Genomic DNA, 15527 nt, shown 5'->3' with positions numbered 1-15527 from the left:
TCAGTCAGATTGATAGTTTTAATCAATCGTCGAAAAAGCAGCAGTGCTTTGCAACTGTAGTTCGTCTTGCGTACCTTTAGGCAAGATACCCACTCAGAACGTGTCCGCTTCCTCCAGCCCCCTAAGGAACACTGGAGGGGTCATCAATAACAGGGAGCAGTTGGCCAAAAATCAACACTCACTGCCTCCTTCACGCTCAAAAGTGAACACTCTCACTCTTCCTCGTTGATAGCGAGTCCAAACACTTTATAAACGCATTTCGCTGGCAAATCACTATAGAAATGATCCCGGAAAGTATTGTTTTATGGGCAAGTGGCCGACCGTCTCCCTCCAACTCTGAGTGGCACCGGTAGCTGTGCCGCTGAGAAATTAACAGGAACTTTCATATAATGCAATTGCTGTTGCCCAGTGAGGTGTTACAACAACATTTCAAACTCATTCCAGACTGCAGGCGGTTAAAAGCTTAATTGGGTTCAATTTTCTCGTATGATCTAAAAAGTAGGAGCCAGTTGCCTCATTTGCATTGTCTGCCTTCCTCCTTTGCACTGTGAAGTCTATCAAATTTGTGCTTAAAATCTGAATACGATTCCCATTTGAATCGTGTATATTTGGTTTCCATTTTAGCAATATGCATACACACTGTTCTGTCGAGCTCCCAGGGTGTTATCCAATAAAACGATAGGTTGCGGATGCAACCCCGGTTCCCTGAAAGAGAAAATAACCATCAAGGTATGGGACATTGCCGTCAGGCAGTAGGGATTGGCTGAGCTTTATGTCAAAGCTGCCGATTGGCCTCCGCGCAAGCTGCCGTGTAAGCCCGCCCCCCTGGGAGCTTACTATACGCAGCGCGCGGAGAGTCACTTCCTCTTTTGCCCTTCAGGCCGTGAAGGCCTCCAGAGCGACCTCGCGGCTTGATGGTTATTTTCTCTTTCTGGGAACCGGGGTTGCATCCGCAACCTATCGTTCCCTTTCAAGTCGAAAATAACCATCAAGGTATGGGAACAGTGTACCCAAGCCGTCGCGAGGGAGGATTCTCGGCAGTAGGACAGCCTTACGTCATAACGCAACTGCGTAGGCAGTACATCTACACATATGCGGAGCTGCGCCTCAGCGTCTATGCTCGCAATGACACCTGTCCCAAGGTGGAATAGTCACACCATATTGTCAACCACTCTAGACGTCCGCAACCTGAGGCATCATAGAGTGCAACACAGATGCTCCAAATGACGGAGCAGTGGATTCCAGTACATTCAACCGGTAGAACCTCGTAAATGTATGCGGTGTAACCCAACTGGCTGCAGCGCAAATGTCAGACATCGGCACCCCTCTAAAGAGGGCCCAGGATGTTGCCATACCCCTAGTGGAATGTGCCTTCAACTGCCCTGGTGGCGGAAGGCCCATAGAATCATATGCTAACTGAATAGCATCCACTATCCAATGAGAAAGGCGTTGCTTAGACAGCGGCTGACCCAAAGTTTTAGAACCATGGCATATGAACAGCTGTTCTGTTTGCCTCACAGTCTTTGTGCGATCAATATAACACCTCAATGCCCGCACAGGGCAGAGCATGTGTAACCGCTCTTCCTCTTGGGAAGAAAAAGGAGGAGGATGGAACGCCATCAACTCGACTGGTTGGTTCATGTGAAACGGGGATATGACCTTGGGTAAAAAGGCCGGATTTGGACGCATGGAGACCTTAGAACCGTCTCCTGCGAAACGAGTACATGATGGATGCACTGAAAGTGCATGTAACTCGCCCACACGCTTTGCTGATACCACTGACAGCAAAAACGCAGTCTTAATAGACACGAACTTCATATCCACACTGTGGAGAGGCTCGAACGGTGCATTGGTAAGGGCTTCTAGCACCACATCAAGGCTCCAAGACGGTAAACTGGTCAACCTTGGAGGCCGCAAGCGTCTTGCGCCCTTTAGGAACTGAGATGCCAGGAAATGGCAACCAGGTGATAACCCGTCAATGCGTACATGGCAAGCCGAAATAGCTTTAGAGCTAGAGCTGAGGACTGAACCGAGTCCTTCACTGCAGTTACCACCACTCCCCTGAAGGGGGGGGGGATTTAACCGGAATTGAAGGGTGTACCCGGTGAGTATAGTCTTGCGCACCCAGATGTCGTTGGTGCATTGTTGCCAGAACAGAAGCTGTGGAACAGTGTAGGGGTGGGTTAATGGCTGCCAGGGTTTCTCAGGGCTGCTTAGGCTGCGCTCGCTCACGAGGGGCCTGACCAGAGCCACGAGGGCGTGGTCTGCTACCTCCTCTGGGGCGCCACCCTCCGCGCTGCGGTCTTGCAAACGTGGGTTGGCTGCGTGCTGAAACCCCCAAAGGGGCGGTTTTACTGCCCTGTGGGTGCGCTTGCCGCTGCGGTGGCGCCCTGCGCCATTGGCGCTCCTGCGGCCGCCTTGGCTGGAAAGGCTTGCTTGGCCACAACTTAGCCAACTGCTGCGATGCCTCACGCGCCTTGACGGAGCGTTGCAGCATCTCCTCCACCGCTAGGCCAAACGTGTGCCCCGGGGATATAGGAGCATCTAGCAACGGGGCCTTATCAGGCTCCTGTACCCTGGCCTGTGAGAGCCAGAGCTGCCTCCTTGCCACTACAAGGGAAGCAATGCTCCTGCCCTGTGCTCGCGCATTCAGCTGAGCCAGCTTAACCAAAAACTGTGCAACTGCACCCAGCTCGGTTCTAAGTCCGACGGATGGGGACTCAGGCAGGTCGCGAATCAGCGCCACCTGGTAGACTGTCAGGAGGCTGGGCATGTTAGACAGTCTAACTGCCTCTGTAGCCGCGGCATAACCCTTTTTTAGGTGGGCCTCCGTAATCCTACACTGCCTGTTAGGGCAGGAAGGGTCCTTAGCCAGCCCCGATAATGTCGGTGCCTTTACTAGCACGGCGAACGCGGCGCCCACTCGCGGAAAGGACGCTAATCCAGCTTCGCTCGCCCCGTGCATGGTAAAAGCCGAAGCCTTGCGAGAAGTTGCAGGGGCGGAGGCCGGGGCTCCCCAGGTGGACTGCACCTCCTTAATAAAATCCGGGAACGCCGGGAGCATCCTGGACTGAAGCGGCGGAGCCGATGGCAACTCAAATAAAGAGCGTCGTGTTGGCTCTGACGCAGGCCAGTCCACGCCTAAGTGACGGGCTGCCCTCTCCACCACTGACCAGATAGGGTCATTAGTATCCAGCACTTCAGGGTCGTCCTGCCCAGAGTGCTGGGATGCCACCTCAGGCTCTGTGTCCTCAAAGAGCGGGTCTGCTTCAGATGCGTCCCTTGAGACAGCATCGGCGTCCCACTCTACTTCCTGGGGCACTGGTGGAGGAACCGTCAGCTGACTAGTGCTGGGTCCGGTTACTAGCTCTGGGGCCCGAGGCGCCACATTTACTAGGGTCATAAGGAGGGATTGTTGTCCCATCATGAGCTCCATAAATTGTGACATCTTGGAGGTGAGCTCAGCCACCCCAGATGTGTCCTGGTAACGCCTACCCCTCCGAGGGGAGCGAGAGTGCCTTCTCCGGCGAGGCGATCGAGACCTGGATCGAGACTCCCGATGGGGGCGAGCCCCGCGAGAGGAGGATCTGCGGGAACGTTCCCGAGCACACCTGGCTGGAGATCTCTGACCAGCTGTAAGCTGGGAAGATGGGCTCAGAGGGAGCTGAGACGTCGCCGGCAGCGACACGATCGATGACAGTGGGGCAGAGACGGTGTGGGACGAGCCCAAGGATGGGGAACGACCTCCAACTGCCTTCCTCGCTCTCTGGCGAAGGGTGCGTGTCTGAAACCCCGCACATAGCTGGCAGTATGCCCTATCTGCCAGGGCAGATGCGGCATGGTCCGGCCCCAAGCATGCGACGCAGTCTCATTGAGGGTCGCTGGCAGGCAACTTGTCCTGACAGGTCACGCAATGGTGGAACCCAGACATAATAGAACGCCGAAGCGTCTAGTATTGACGTCAAGCACCAAAGAGTGTGCGTCGAGCACTGTCGCGTCACACGCCGAGGTGCACGCGTCGGACGCCTAAGCGTCGGACACCAAGCGTCGAGCACCTGAAGTGCGTGCGTCAAGCGCCGCCGCGTCGAGCGCAGAGGTGCATGCGTCGAGCGTCGAGGGTGCGTGCGTCGAGCACCGAGCGCCGAAGCATCGAGCACCGAGGTGCGTGCGTCGAGCGTCGAGGGTGCGTGCATCGAGCACCGAGCGCCGAAGCATCGAGCACCGAGGTGCGTGCGTCGAGCGTCGAGGGTGCGCGCGTCGAGCGCCGAGCGTCGAGCGTCGAGCGCCGAAGCGTCGAGCACCGAGCGTCGAGCGTCGAGCGTCGAGCGTCGAGCGCCGAGCGCCGAGCGTCGAGCGTCGAGCGTCGAGCGCCGAGCACCGAAGCACGGAGCGTCGAGCGCCGAAGCGTCGAGCACCGAGCGTCGAGCGTCGAGCGTCGAGCGCCGAGCGCCGAGCGTCGAGCGTCGAGCGTCGAGCGTCGAGCGCCGAGCACCGAAGCACGGAGCGTCGAGCGCCGAGCACCGAGCGTCGAGCACCGAGCGTCGAGCACCGAGCACCAAGCGCTGATGGAACGTGTACCGAGCGTCGAGCACCGAGCGCCGAAGCGTCGAGCATCGAGCACTGAGCCCCAAGTGCACTAAGCACTGCTGTTGTACCCTTGAGCAAGGAACTTTACCTAGATTGCTCTAGTAAAAACCCAGCTGTATAAATGAGTAATTGTATGTAAAAATAATGTGATATCTTGTAACAATTGTAAGTCGCCCTGGATAAGGGCGTCTGCTAAGAAATAAATAATAATAATAATAATAACACTAGACCGAGGATGCAAAATGCGCGTGGGCCAAGGCCAACGCAACACGCGTCCGAACACACAATATACAATATATATATAACAAAATATATATACACAATAAAATATAAATATATATACAAAATATATATACAAAAAACCCACACAATAATAATTAAGAACAGAGGAAAGATGGAGACCACGAAGAACGCGATGCCGAAGCAAAGCGAAAAGGAATATATAATGTAAACAATATATAATCCTAAATAATAATACAATAACAATAATAATAAACAATAATAACTCCGGAGAGTATAACTGAAATAAACACGGAGAAGGGGATAAACCAGCTTCTCAAGCCTAAGCTTTAGTGAGTACAATCAGTTAAATAGCTCTAAGTCCTACCGCTACTGATGCTGAAGGCAAAAGAGGAAGTGACTCTCCGCGCGCTGCGTATAGTAAGCTCCCAGGGGGGCGGGCTTACACGGCAGCTTTGACATAAAGCTCAGCCAATCCCTACTGCCTGACGGCAATGTCCCATACCTTGATGGTTATTTTCGACTTGAAAGGGAACTAACTTGCTGCAGCACTCTAGCACAAGCAAGGACTTTGTAAAGAATTGTGTGTTTTGGCTTCCAAATGGAGGCGTGGGTGCAAATCTCACTTCTGACAGTTGACTTTTACTTATTTTTAAAATGAATAAATGTGTTCATTTTATTATAAAAGATTTTCAAGGAAATCAACAGCTGATACCAAACTCTTGTCAGCACTTAATAACATTTTAATTTCTGCCTCGTCAAACAAGCTCGAGCCACAGCACACAGTGCTGCTGCATCAGGACACAGAGGTGGATTTTAAAGCGACTGAATCAACGAGCTGAGACTACTTTTTGAAGAAATTGAAAACATACCTCTAGTCAAAATATTTGCTATTTAGTTAAGCCATTTATTTTTTGAATTTGCAAATGGCAGACTACATTGCCAAAAATCTGACAATCTGAATTGCTCATATCAAGCTGCGATGTAGCCTATGAGAATCACTGGCATAATTCGAGGGGAATTAGCTCAAATGGTAGAGAGCTCGCTTCGCATGCGAGAAATAGCGGGATCGATGCCTGCATTCTCCAAATAGTTTTAATATATCTGCGTATTTAGTCCCAACGCATTATGGAGATACATACAGTGTGACAATTCTTTGTAACAGTCGCCCACCCTACATGTGTATTTTAAAGCAGTCTGCTAATTTGTAATATTCCCCAGACTGAAAAACTGCAGTGCGCCCTCCATCGTATGCCTTGCGAGAAGCACAAAGGGAGATTTTTTATATTTTTTAGCAATTGAAGAGTTTGTGTTAATTGAGAATAAATATAAATGGCTTGAAGTTTGCTTTAATTTGTAACGTGTTTGTAATGAATTAGTGGTTTTTTACCATCATTGTACTGTATACTAGCTACTGTTGCATGTCCAGGGGCTCATTAATCAGCTTCCCATATGGTCTAGCGGTTAGGATTCCTGGATTTCAGCTAGGTGGCCCAGGTTCGAATCCCGGTATGGGAACGTCTTTGTTATTGTCATTTTGTTACAGAACTGTGGTCATGTGTAATGTGTTTTCATTATGATGATAAACCTACAGTTACTGCTGCAATGTTACTGCAGAATGATGCAATGTATTTGACTCTATTCACATCACCTCACATTTCACTGGTTGCCTACGAGGGCTTGAGAGGGGTGATGTAAAAGTGAGAGAGAAAGAGCAAAGTTTAAACACATAACATACAACAATCTGACACTCGCTCCAGACGGGTCAGGCAGCATCCTCTGGCTTCTGGGCATTTAGTGGAACAAGAGACAGGAAGGGGACCAACAGGACAAAAGGACAGATCCTTCGCAACTCAGTGCGGCATCCTCAGGCAGCTAAGCTGTCAGCTGGGCAGCGTGGAGAGCTTAGGAAATGTGTCTCGGGTCTGTTTAGGAGAGACAAAAACAGAGAACCCCCTCCGTTTAGGACAGACGGAAACAGAGAAACGATGGAATGCTGTCAGTAGTGTGCAGTGGCCTGCTATAGAGAGCAGAGAGCTGCTGAATGCAGTGGAAATTGGTATTTGAGAGTTAAGGCGTTTAAGATGATGTCGGAGATGGGTCTGCCTTTTGGCAGAGATGAAGAATGCGTAGATCTGAGGCCTCTGCAGAACCTGAGAGGATGAGAATGCGTTGCTCGGAGGCTGCTGCAAAACCTATTGATTTGATCAGGAGCAGTCTAAGAGAGTATTGTCTATTGCGGTGTTGGAGAACTCTTGACTGAAATGTTGATAATCGTAGGACATAGTTTCCGTATGTGCCTGGAAGCTCAAATTGAATGAAATGGACTTTGAAAGTTGTATTAAGTGCCTTGATGAAGTTGGGGGCAAATGAGGAAGTGCAAATCCGGGAGCAAGAAGGCTGCAGGAATGGCCTGATGCAAGGAAGCAGGAAAATTAATGTGACAGTGGATTCTTAACATCTCAGAAAGCTGATAAGCATGGCTTCATGACCAGATCCTCGAAGGGAGGGGTTTTAATTTGAAATAATCAAGTTAATATATGAAGCAAAAGAGATTGAGGCAGGAGGGGACTGAGAATCCCTCGGAAAGACAACGAACTGCAGGAATTGATAGAAAGTTTGGAGTGTGCGAGATTCGCAGCGATAGCAAATCAGTTTAAATTATGTAGTTTGTGGTGTTATGCTGCCATCTCGAGGTTGCGATTGGAATTGAAACTACTGGCTTCAGTGAAGCAGGGTAGCATATATTTGGTTATTGCGATTAAAATCCTTGTCTATGGATAAAATGTTTGCTTTAGAACAGTTAGTGATGATATAAGTAAGTTAACGTAGGTCTAGAAGAGGAGCCTGCAGTATTTAGATGTCATAATTCGGCGAGTTGAAGCTAAGCTCTCATGTTGCAAAAGCGCAGCAGCAGGAGCCAGAAGATTGCAGTAGTGAGGCACAGGCTCGCATTGCCTGTTAAAGCTGCCTGGTCGCCATGGCAACTTACCACTCCCAGTAGTCACTCGATGAGGCGTTGCCGTGGTAACCATGGTCTGTGAGGCGCCGGTGTAGAGAGTTGCAGTGCAGCGGTGACGTCGGAACAGTCTTTCTGATGAGAACGCAGAGCAAGCTGAGAATGACGCTGCGCTTTGAACGGCGCTGTAGCTGCGCTGGAGACTGGAGGGAGCAGAGAAGACTAACGTTGGAGCTCCTGCAGAAAAATACAAAAGCTGAATGATGAAAAGAATCACCTGAGCAGGTAGGAAAATAGCTGATACTGTCTACCAGCGCTGAGCAGAGAAATTACCTGCAGTGAAAGGAGTGAACAACAAAAAAACAAACACAGACCAAAAACAAACACAGACGAAGGGCGGAAGCAGTGCTGGGTGTATAAATAGAAAAGAAGGAGAGATTGACATGCAAGCTACCTAACGGGATTGCCCATACCGCTCTGGTCACGCCCTTTTTACCTGACCAAACACAGCAGCGCAAGATAATGGCAGAGAGACTGGAACTTGATTGAAACTGAACTGCCCCCCCCCCCCCCCCCAGGAAGTAATTTGTTTGTCGCTTTATAATCAATATGTTGTGTAGGCTAAATTGTATAAATAAATGTCCGGAGACATTCAAATCCAAACACGTTAAAAAATGAAATATTGTGGAATAGAAATAAAGACGGCTTTGACCTCGACATGATTTGAACACGCAACCTTCTGATCTGGAGTCAGACGCGCTACCGTTGTGCCACGAAGTCCTGGCGTAGTGCATGCTTGTTATGCATTCCTAGAGTGCACAGCGTGACATGACAGAATGCAATAATGTGTTAATTTACCAAAAAAAGAAACATAAATAAATGTGTAGGTATTTATTGGTGAATAAACTATATTGCTTCTATGATGGGACCGGAGACCTTACATCCGCATTCTTAATGATCGTCCCACCCCAGAGAGACTTTGTCTTGACCAGGGATTAATATAATCTAAAAACAAACTGCGATGGTTCCACGCGATGGGAATGTGAATAGAGTCAAATACATTTGCATCATTCAGTATATATATATATATATATATATATATATATATACATATATATATATATATATATATACATATATATATATACATACATATATATATATATATATATATACATATATATATATATATATATATATATATATATATATATATATATATATATATATATATATATATATATATCGAGTAACTGTAGCTTTATTATCATATTGAAGACACATTACACATGACCACAGTTCTGTAACAAAATGACAATAACAAGAACGTTCCCATACCGGGAGTCGAACCCGGGCCGCCTGGGTGAAAACCAGGAATCCTAACCGCTAGACCATATGGGAAGCTGAGGAACAAAATCATGGACATGCAACAGTAGCTAGTATACAGTACAATGATTGGTAAAAACACAAGAACCGATATTTCATTATAAACACGTTACAAATGAAAGCAAACTTCAAGCCATTTATTTTTATTCTCAATTAACACAAACTCTTTAATTGCTAATAAATAAATAAATAAATAAATAAATAAATAAATAAATAATCTCCCTTTGTGCTTCTCGGAAGACATACGATGGACGGCGCACTGCAGTTTTTCAGTCTGGGGAATTTTACAAATTAGGAGACTGTGCTTTAAAATACACATGTAGGGCGGGCGTCTCTGTTACAAAGAATTGTCACACTTTGTATTTATCTCCATAATGCGTTGGGACTAAATACGCAGATACGTTCAAACTATTTGGAGAATGCGGGCATCGATCCCGCTGTTTCTCGCATGCTAAGCGAGAGCTCTACCATTTGAGCTAATTCCCCTCGAATTCTGCCAGCGATTCTCATAGGCTACATCGCAGCTTGATATGAGCAATTCAGATTGTCCTAATGTCTGCCTTTTGCAAATTCAAAACATTTTTTTAATTAAATAGCAAATATATCGACGAGAGGCATGTTTTCAATTTCTTCAAAAAGTAGTCTCAGCTCATTGATTCAGTCGCTTCAAAATCCACCTCTGTGTCCCGATGCAGCAGCGCAGTGTGTTGTGGCTCGAGCTTGTTTGGCGACGCAGACAATGCAAAAATGCCAAAACTTGATTTTGTATCACATGACAAACTTAAGGTATGCTTTAACGACTTGGCTGTCTCAAGTTAGTTTGTATTGTTAATGTAACACCTCGTTGTTGCCCAGTCATTGTATCATATGAAGTAGAGCTTGCCAGCTGGGGGTGACGGTCTGCCAATAAAAGATAAGACTATATTTGCAAGGATCATTTCTAGAGTGAAACTGTTTTGAAGGGATTGGTCTCGGTATCCACCAGGAGGAGTGGGAGTGTTTTCTTCTCAGCACCGAGCTGACAATAAGTTCAGTTGTTTAAATCAGTAAGCAAATTTCAAATGAATCACTGCTAATGTTAAAACAATTTAAGAACACTTTAAACAGTAATGTGATTTGCACTACGCAGGACTAGATTGAGCTTAAATAAAGACATTACATCTGAAAATAACTTGTGCTTACCCCCACTTACAAGGAAGCTGTCAACCTTTGTATTCGTCCTCATAATGTGTTAGAAAATGTAAACAGCAGTTGGAGAATGACGAAGTCGATCATCCCAGCATGTTAAACGAGGGCATTTCTCATGTAAACTACTTCCACTAATAGATCGTTTATACTGTTCTCAATGGTCCGCATCCCAGCCTGAGACCACGATCCAGTGGTAGACGGAGATGTTTTTCAAAGTAATATATTATTTGGAATATTAAAACAATCAAGTTAAATAACACATGTTTGGACACAAAATATTTTTCAGTGACGTTAACAAGTAGTCTGTTTACAACAAAATGCAATCTGTGTTAGGAACACTATTTTAGTCGGATTTAAAATGGAAATTAAAATGGTATTGAGTGCTGACAAGAGTTTGGTATCAGCTGTTGATTTCCTTTAAACAATCTTTTATAGTAAAATGAACACATTTATTCCTTTTAAAAATAAGTAAATTTGAACTGTCAGAAGTGGGATTTGAACCCACATCTCCACTCGGAGACCAGAACACACAATTCTTTGGAAAGACAGAGTTCTTGTAGATGCCTGTAGATGCCAGGCATTCCGGTTCAGATGTGAAATTCTGTGTCATACAAAAAATCATTTCAAGATCGCGGTGGTGGTGATCTCGATCAAAAACTATTACAATGTGAATCAAAAAGGATCTTCTATCTCCATAAATAAATTATAGCACTTTGAGATTATATATGTTACTAGCGGATTGTTTAGAAATGTACTTAATTATATTAAAGCTGTTCTAAAAAAGAATGTTATCTCAAAAATTGAGTCTTGTCAAGCCGAAATAGCGTTAGACTGAAAATCTAAAGGTCCCTGGTTTGATCCCAGGTTTCGGCAAACAGCAAGAATATTTTTGTTTTGTATTATTTTGAACTAAAAAACAGAGCACATTTTTTTCTTCAGTGTAATTGGAAGAAATAACAACGTATCAGAGTGCCATTTTCTAATGTGATTAAGAAATGCAAAAAGCATCGTCCCTGGGTGGGCTTGAACCACCAACCTTTCGGTTAACAGCCGAACGCGCTAACCGATTGCGCCACAGAGACAAACCTGTCAAACTACAAAAACTAACTTGCTGCAGCACTCTAGCACAAGCAAGGACTTTGTAAAGAATTCCACTTCTGACAGTTGACTTTTACTTATTTTTAAAATGAATAAATGTGTTCATTTTATTATAAAAGATTTTCAAGGAAATCAACAGCTGATACCAAACTCTTGTCAGCACTTAATAACATTTTAATTTCTGCCTCGTCAAACAAGCTCGAGCCACAGCACACAGTGCTGCTGCATCAGGACACAGAGGTGGATTTTAAAGCGACTGAATCAACGAGCTGAGACTACTTTTTGAAGAAATTGAAAACATACCTCTAGTCAAAATATTTGCTATTTAGTTAATCCATTTATTTTTTGAATTTGCAAATGGCAGACTACATTGCCAAAAATCTGACAATCTGAATTGCTCATATCAAGCTGTGATGTAGCCAATGAGAATCACTGGCATAATTCGAGGGGAATTAGCTCAAATGGTAGAGCGCTTGCTTCGCATGCGAGAAGTAGCGGGATCGATGCCCGCATTCTCCAAATAGTTTTAATATATCTGCGTATTTAGTCCCAACGCATTATGGAGATACATACAGTGTGACAATTCTCTGTAACAGTCGCCCGCCCTACATGTGTATTTTAAAGCAGTCTGCTAATTTGTAATATTCCCGCAGACTGAAAAACTGCAGTGCGCCCTCCATCGTATGCCTTCCGAGAAGCACAAAGGGATATTTTTTATATTTTTTAGCAATTGAAGAGTTTGTGTTAATTGAGAATAAATATAAATGGCTTGAAGTTTGCTTTAATTTGTAACGTGTTTGTAATGAATTAGTGGTTTTTTACCATCATTGTACTGTATACTAGCTACTGTTGCATGTCCAGGAGTTTGTTAATCAGCTTCCCATATGGTCTAGCGGTTAGGATTTCTGGTTTTCACCCAGGTGGTCCGGGTTCGACTCCCGGTATGGGAACGTCTTTGTTATTGTCATTTTGTTACAGAACTGTGGTCATGTGTAATGTGTTTTCATTATGATGATAAACCTACAGTTACTTGAAATTATATATATATATATATATATATATATATATATATATATATATATATATATATATATACACAGAATGATGCAATGTATTTGTCTCTATTCACATCACCTCACATTTCACTGGTTGCCTACGAGGGCTTGAGAGGGGTGACGTAAAAGTGAGAGAGAAAGAGCAAAGTTTAAACACATAACATACAACAATCTGACACTCGCTCCCGACGGGTCAGGCAGCATCCTCTGGCTGCTGGGCATTTAGTGGAACAAGAGACAGGAAGGGGACCAACAGGACAAAAGGACAGATCCTTCGCAACTCAGTGCGGCATCCTCAGGCAGCTAAGCTGTCAGCTGGGCAGCGTGGAGAGCTTTGGAAATGTGTCTCGGGTCCGTTTAGGAGAGACAAAAACAGAGAACCCCCTCCGTTTAGGACAGACGGAAACAGAGAAACGGTGGAATGCTGTCAGTAGTGTGCAGTGGCCTGCTGTAGAGAGCAGAGAGCTGCTGAATGCAGTGGAAATTGGTATTTGAGAGTTAAGGCGTTTAAGATGATGTCGGAGATGGGTCTGCCTTTGGGCAGAGATGAAGAATGCGTAGATCTGAGGCCTCTGCAGAACCTGAGAGGATGAGAATGTGTTGCTCGGAGGCTGCTGCAAAACCTATTGATTTGATCAGGAGCAGTCTAAGAGTGTATTGTCTATTGCGGTGTTGGAGGACTCTTGACTGAAATGTTGATAATCGTAGGACATAGTTTCCGTATGTGCCTGGAAGCTCAAATTGAATGAAATGGACTTTGAAAGTTGTATTAAGTGCCTTGATGAAGTTGGGGGCAAATGAGGAAGTGCAAATCAGGGAGCAAAAAGGTTGCAGGAATGGCCTGATGCAAGGAAGCTGGAAAATTAATGTGACAGTGGATTCTTAACATCTCAGAAAGCTGATAAGCATGGCTTCATGACCAGATCCTCGAAGGGAGGGGTTTTGATTTGAAATAATCAAGTTAATATATGAAGCAAAAGAGGTTGAGGCAGGAGGGGACTGAGAATCCCTCGGAAAGACAACGAACTGCAGGAATTGATAGAAAGTTTGGAGTGTGCGAGATTCGCAGCGATAGCAAATCAGTTTAAATTATGTAGTTTGTGGTGTTATGCTGCCATCTCGAGGTTGCGATTGGAATTGAAACTACTGGCTTCAGTGAAGCAGGGTAGCATATATTTGGTTATTGCGATTAAAATCCTTGTCTATGGATAAAATGTTTGCTTTAGAACAGTTAGTGATGATATAAGTAAGTTAACGTAGGTCTAGAAGAGGAGCCTGCAGTATTTAGATGTCATAATTCGGCGAGTTGAAGCTAAGCTCTCATGTTGCAAAAGCGCAGCAGCAGGAGCCAGAAGATTGCAGTAGTGAGGCACAGGCTCGCATTGCCTGTTAAAGCTGCCTGGTCGCCATGGCAACTTACCACTCCCAGTAGTCACTCGATGAGGCGTTGCCGTGGTAACCATGGTCTGTGAGGCGCCGGTGTAGAGAGTTGCAGTGCAGCGGTGACGTCGGAACAGTCTTTCTGATGAGAACGCAGAGCAAGCTGAGAATGACGCTGCGCTTTGAACGGCGCTGTAGCTGCGCTGGAGACTGGAGGGAGCAGAGAAGACTAACGTTGGAGCTCCTGCAGAAAAATACAAAAGCTGAATGATGAAAAGAATCACCTGAGCAGGTAGGAAAATAGCTGATACTGTCTACCAGCGCTGAGCAGAGAAATTACCTGCAGTGAAAGGAGCGAACAACAAAAAAACAAACACAGACCAAAAACAAACACAGACGAAGGGCGGAAGCAGTGCTGGGTGTATAAATAGAAAAGAAGGAGAGATTGACATGCAAGCTACCTAACGGGATTGCCCATACCGCTCTGGTCACGCCCTTTTTACCTGACCAAACACAGCAGCGCAAGATAATGGCAGAGAGACTGGAACTTGATTGAAACTGAACTGCCCCCCCCCCAGGAAGTAATTTGTTTGTCGCTTTATAATCAATATGTTGTGTAGGCTAAATTGTATAAATAAATGTCCGGAGACATTCAAATCCAAACACGTTAAAAAATGAAATATTGTGGAATAGAAATAAAGACGGCTTTGACCTCGACATGATTTGAACACGCAACCTTCTGATCTGGAGTCAGACGCGCTACCGTTGTGCCACGAAGTCCTGGCGTAGTGCATGCTTGTTATGCATTCCTAGAGTGCACAGCGTGACATGACAGAATGCAATAATGTGTTAATTTACCAAAAAAAGAAACATAAATAAATGTGTAGGTATTTATTGGTGAATAAACTATATTGCTTCTATGATGGGACCGGAGACCTTACATCCGCATTCTTAATGATCGTCCCACCCCAGAGAGACTTTGTCTTGACCAGGGATTAATATAATCTAAAAACAAACTGCGATGGTTCCACGCGATGGGAATGTGAATAGAGTCAAATACATTTGCATCATTCAGTATATATATATATATATATATATATATATATATACATATATATATATATATATATATATATATATACATATATATATATACATACATATATATATATATATATATATACATATATATATATATATATATATATATATATATATATATATATATATATATATATATATATATATCGAGTAACTGTAGCTTTATTATCATATTGAAGACACATTACACATGACCACAGTTCTGTAACAAAATGACAATAACAAGAACGTTCCCATACCGGGAGTCGAACCCGGGCCGCCTGGGTGAAAACCAGGAATCCTAACCGCTAGACCATATGGGAAGCTGAGGAACAAAATCATGGACATGCAACAGTAGCTAGTATACAGTACAATGATTGGTAAAAACACAAGAACCGATATTTCATTATAAACACGTTACAAATGAAAGCAAACTTCAAGCCATTTATTTTTATTCTCAATTAACACAAACTCTTTAATTGCTAATAAATAAATAAATAAATAAATAAATAAATAAATAATCTCCCTTTGTGTTTCTCGGAAGACATACGATG

The 15527-nt window shown here is 44.8% G+C and overlaps 7 non-coding genes across 7 annotated transcripts; 1 reads left to right on the top strand and 6 right to left on the bottom strand.

Moving 5' to 3' along the window:
* Nucleotides 1-88: 88 nt before the first annotated feature.
* Nucleotides 89-304, bottom strand: LOC117395683 (small nucleolar RNA U3). Its single transcript, XR_004663140.1, has one exon. It is a non-coding gene; the product is annotated as a small nucleolar RNA U3 (small nucleolar RNA).
* Nucleotides 305-8494: 8190 nt separating this feature from the next.
* Nucleotides 8495-8566, bottom strand: trnaw-cca (transfer RNA tryptophan (anticodon CCA)). The gene has a single exon. It is a non-coding gene; the product is annotated as a tRNA-Trp (tRNA).
* Nucleotides 8567-9115: 549 nt separating this feature from the next.
* trnae-uuc (transfer RNA glutamic acid (anticodon UUC)) lies at nucleotides 9116-9187 on the bottom strand. The gene has a single exon. It is a non-coding gene; the product is annotated as a tRNA-Glu (tRNA).
* Nucleotides 9188-11368: 2181 nt separating this feature from the next.
* trnan-guu (transfer RNA asparagine (anticodon GUU)) lies at nucleotides 11369-11442 on the bottom strand. Its single transcript has one exon. It is a non-coding gene; the product is annotated as a tRNA-Asn (tRNA).
* An 894-nt stretch (nucleotides 11443-12336) lies between these two features.
* On the top strand, nucleotides 12337-12408 carry trnae-uuc (transfer RNA glutamic acid (anticodon UUC)). Its single transcript has one exon. It is a non-coding gene; the product is annotated as a tRNA-Glu (tRNA).
* Nucleotides 12409-14601: 2193 nt separating this feature from the next.
* Nucleotides 14602-14673, bottom strand: trnaw-cca (transfer RNA tryptophan (anticodon CCA)). Its single transcript has one exon. It is a non-coding gene; the product is annotated as a tRNA-Trp (tRNA).
* A 551-nt stretch (nucleotides 14674-15224) lies between these two features.
* Nucleotides 15225-15296, bottom strand: trnae-uuc (transfer RNA glutamic acid (anticodon UUC)). Its single transcript has one exon. It is a non-coding gene; the product is annotated as a tRNA-Glu (tRNA).
* Between the last annotated feature and the right edge of the window lie 231 nt (nucleotides 15297-15527).

Source organism: Acipenser ruthenus, chromosome 32 (genome assembly GCF_902713425.1).
Source record: "Acipenser ruthenus chromosome 32, fAciRut3.2 maternal haplotype, whole genome shotgun sequence".
Classification (NCBI taxonomy): domain Eukaryota; kingdom Metazoa; phylum Chordata; class Actinopteri; order Acipenseriformes; family Acipenseridae; genus Acipenser; species Acipenser ruthenus.
The sequence above is the reverse complement of the archived record's forward strand: the minus strand, read 5'-3'. Positions and strand labels throughout refer to the sequence as shown.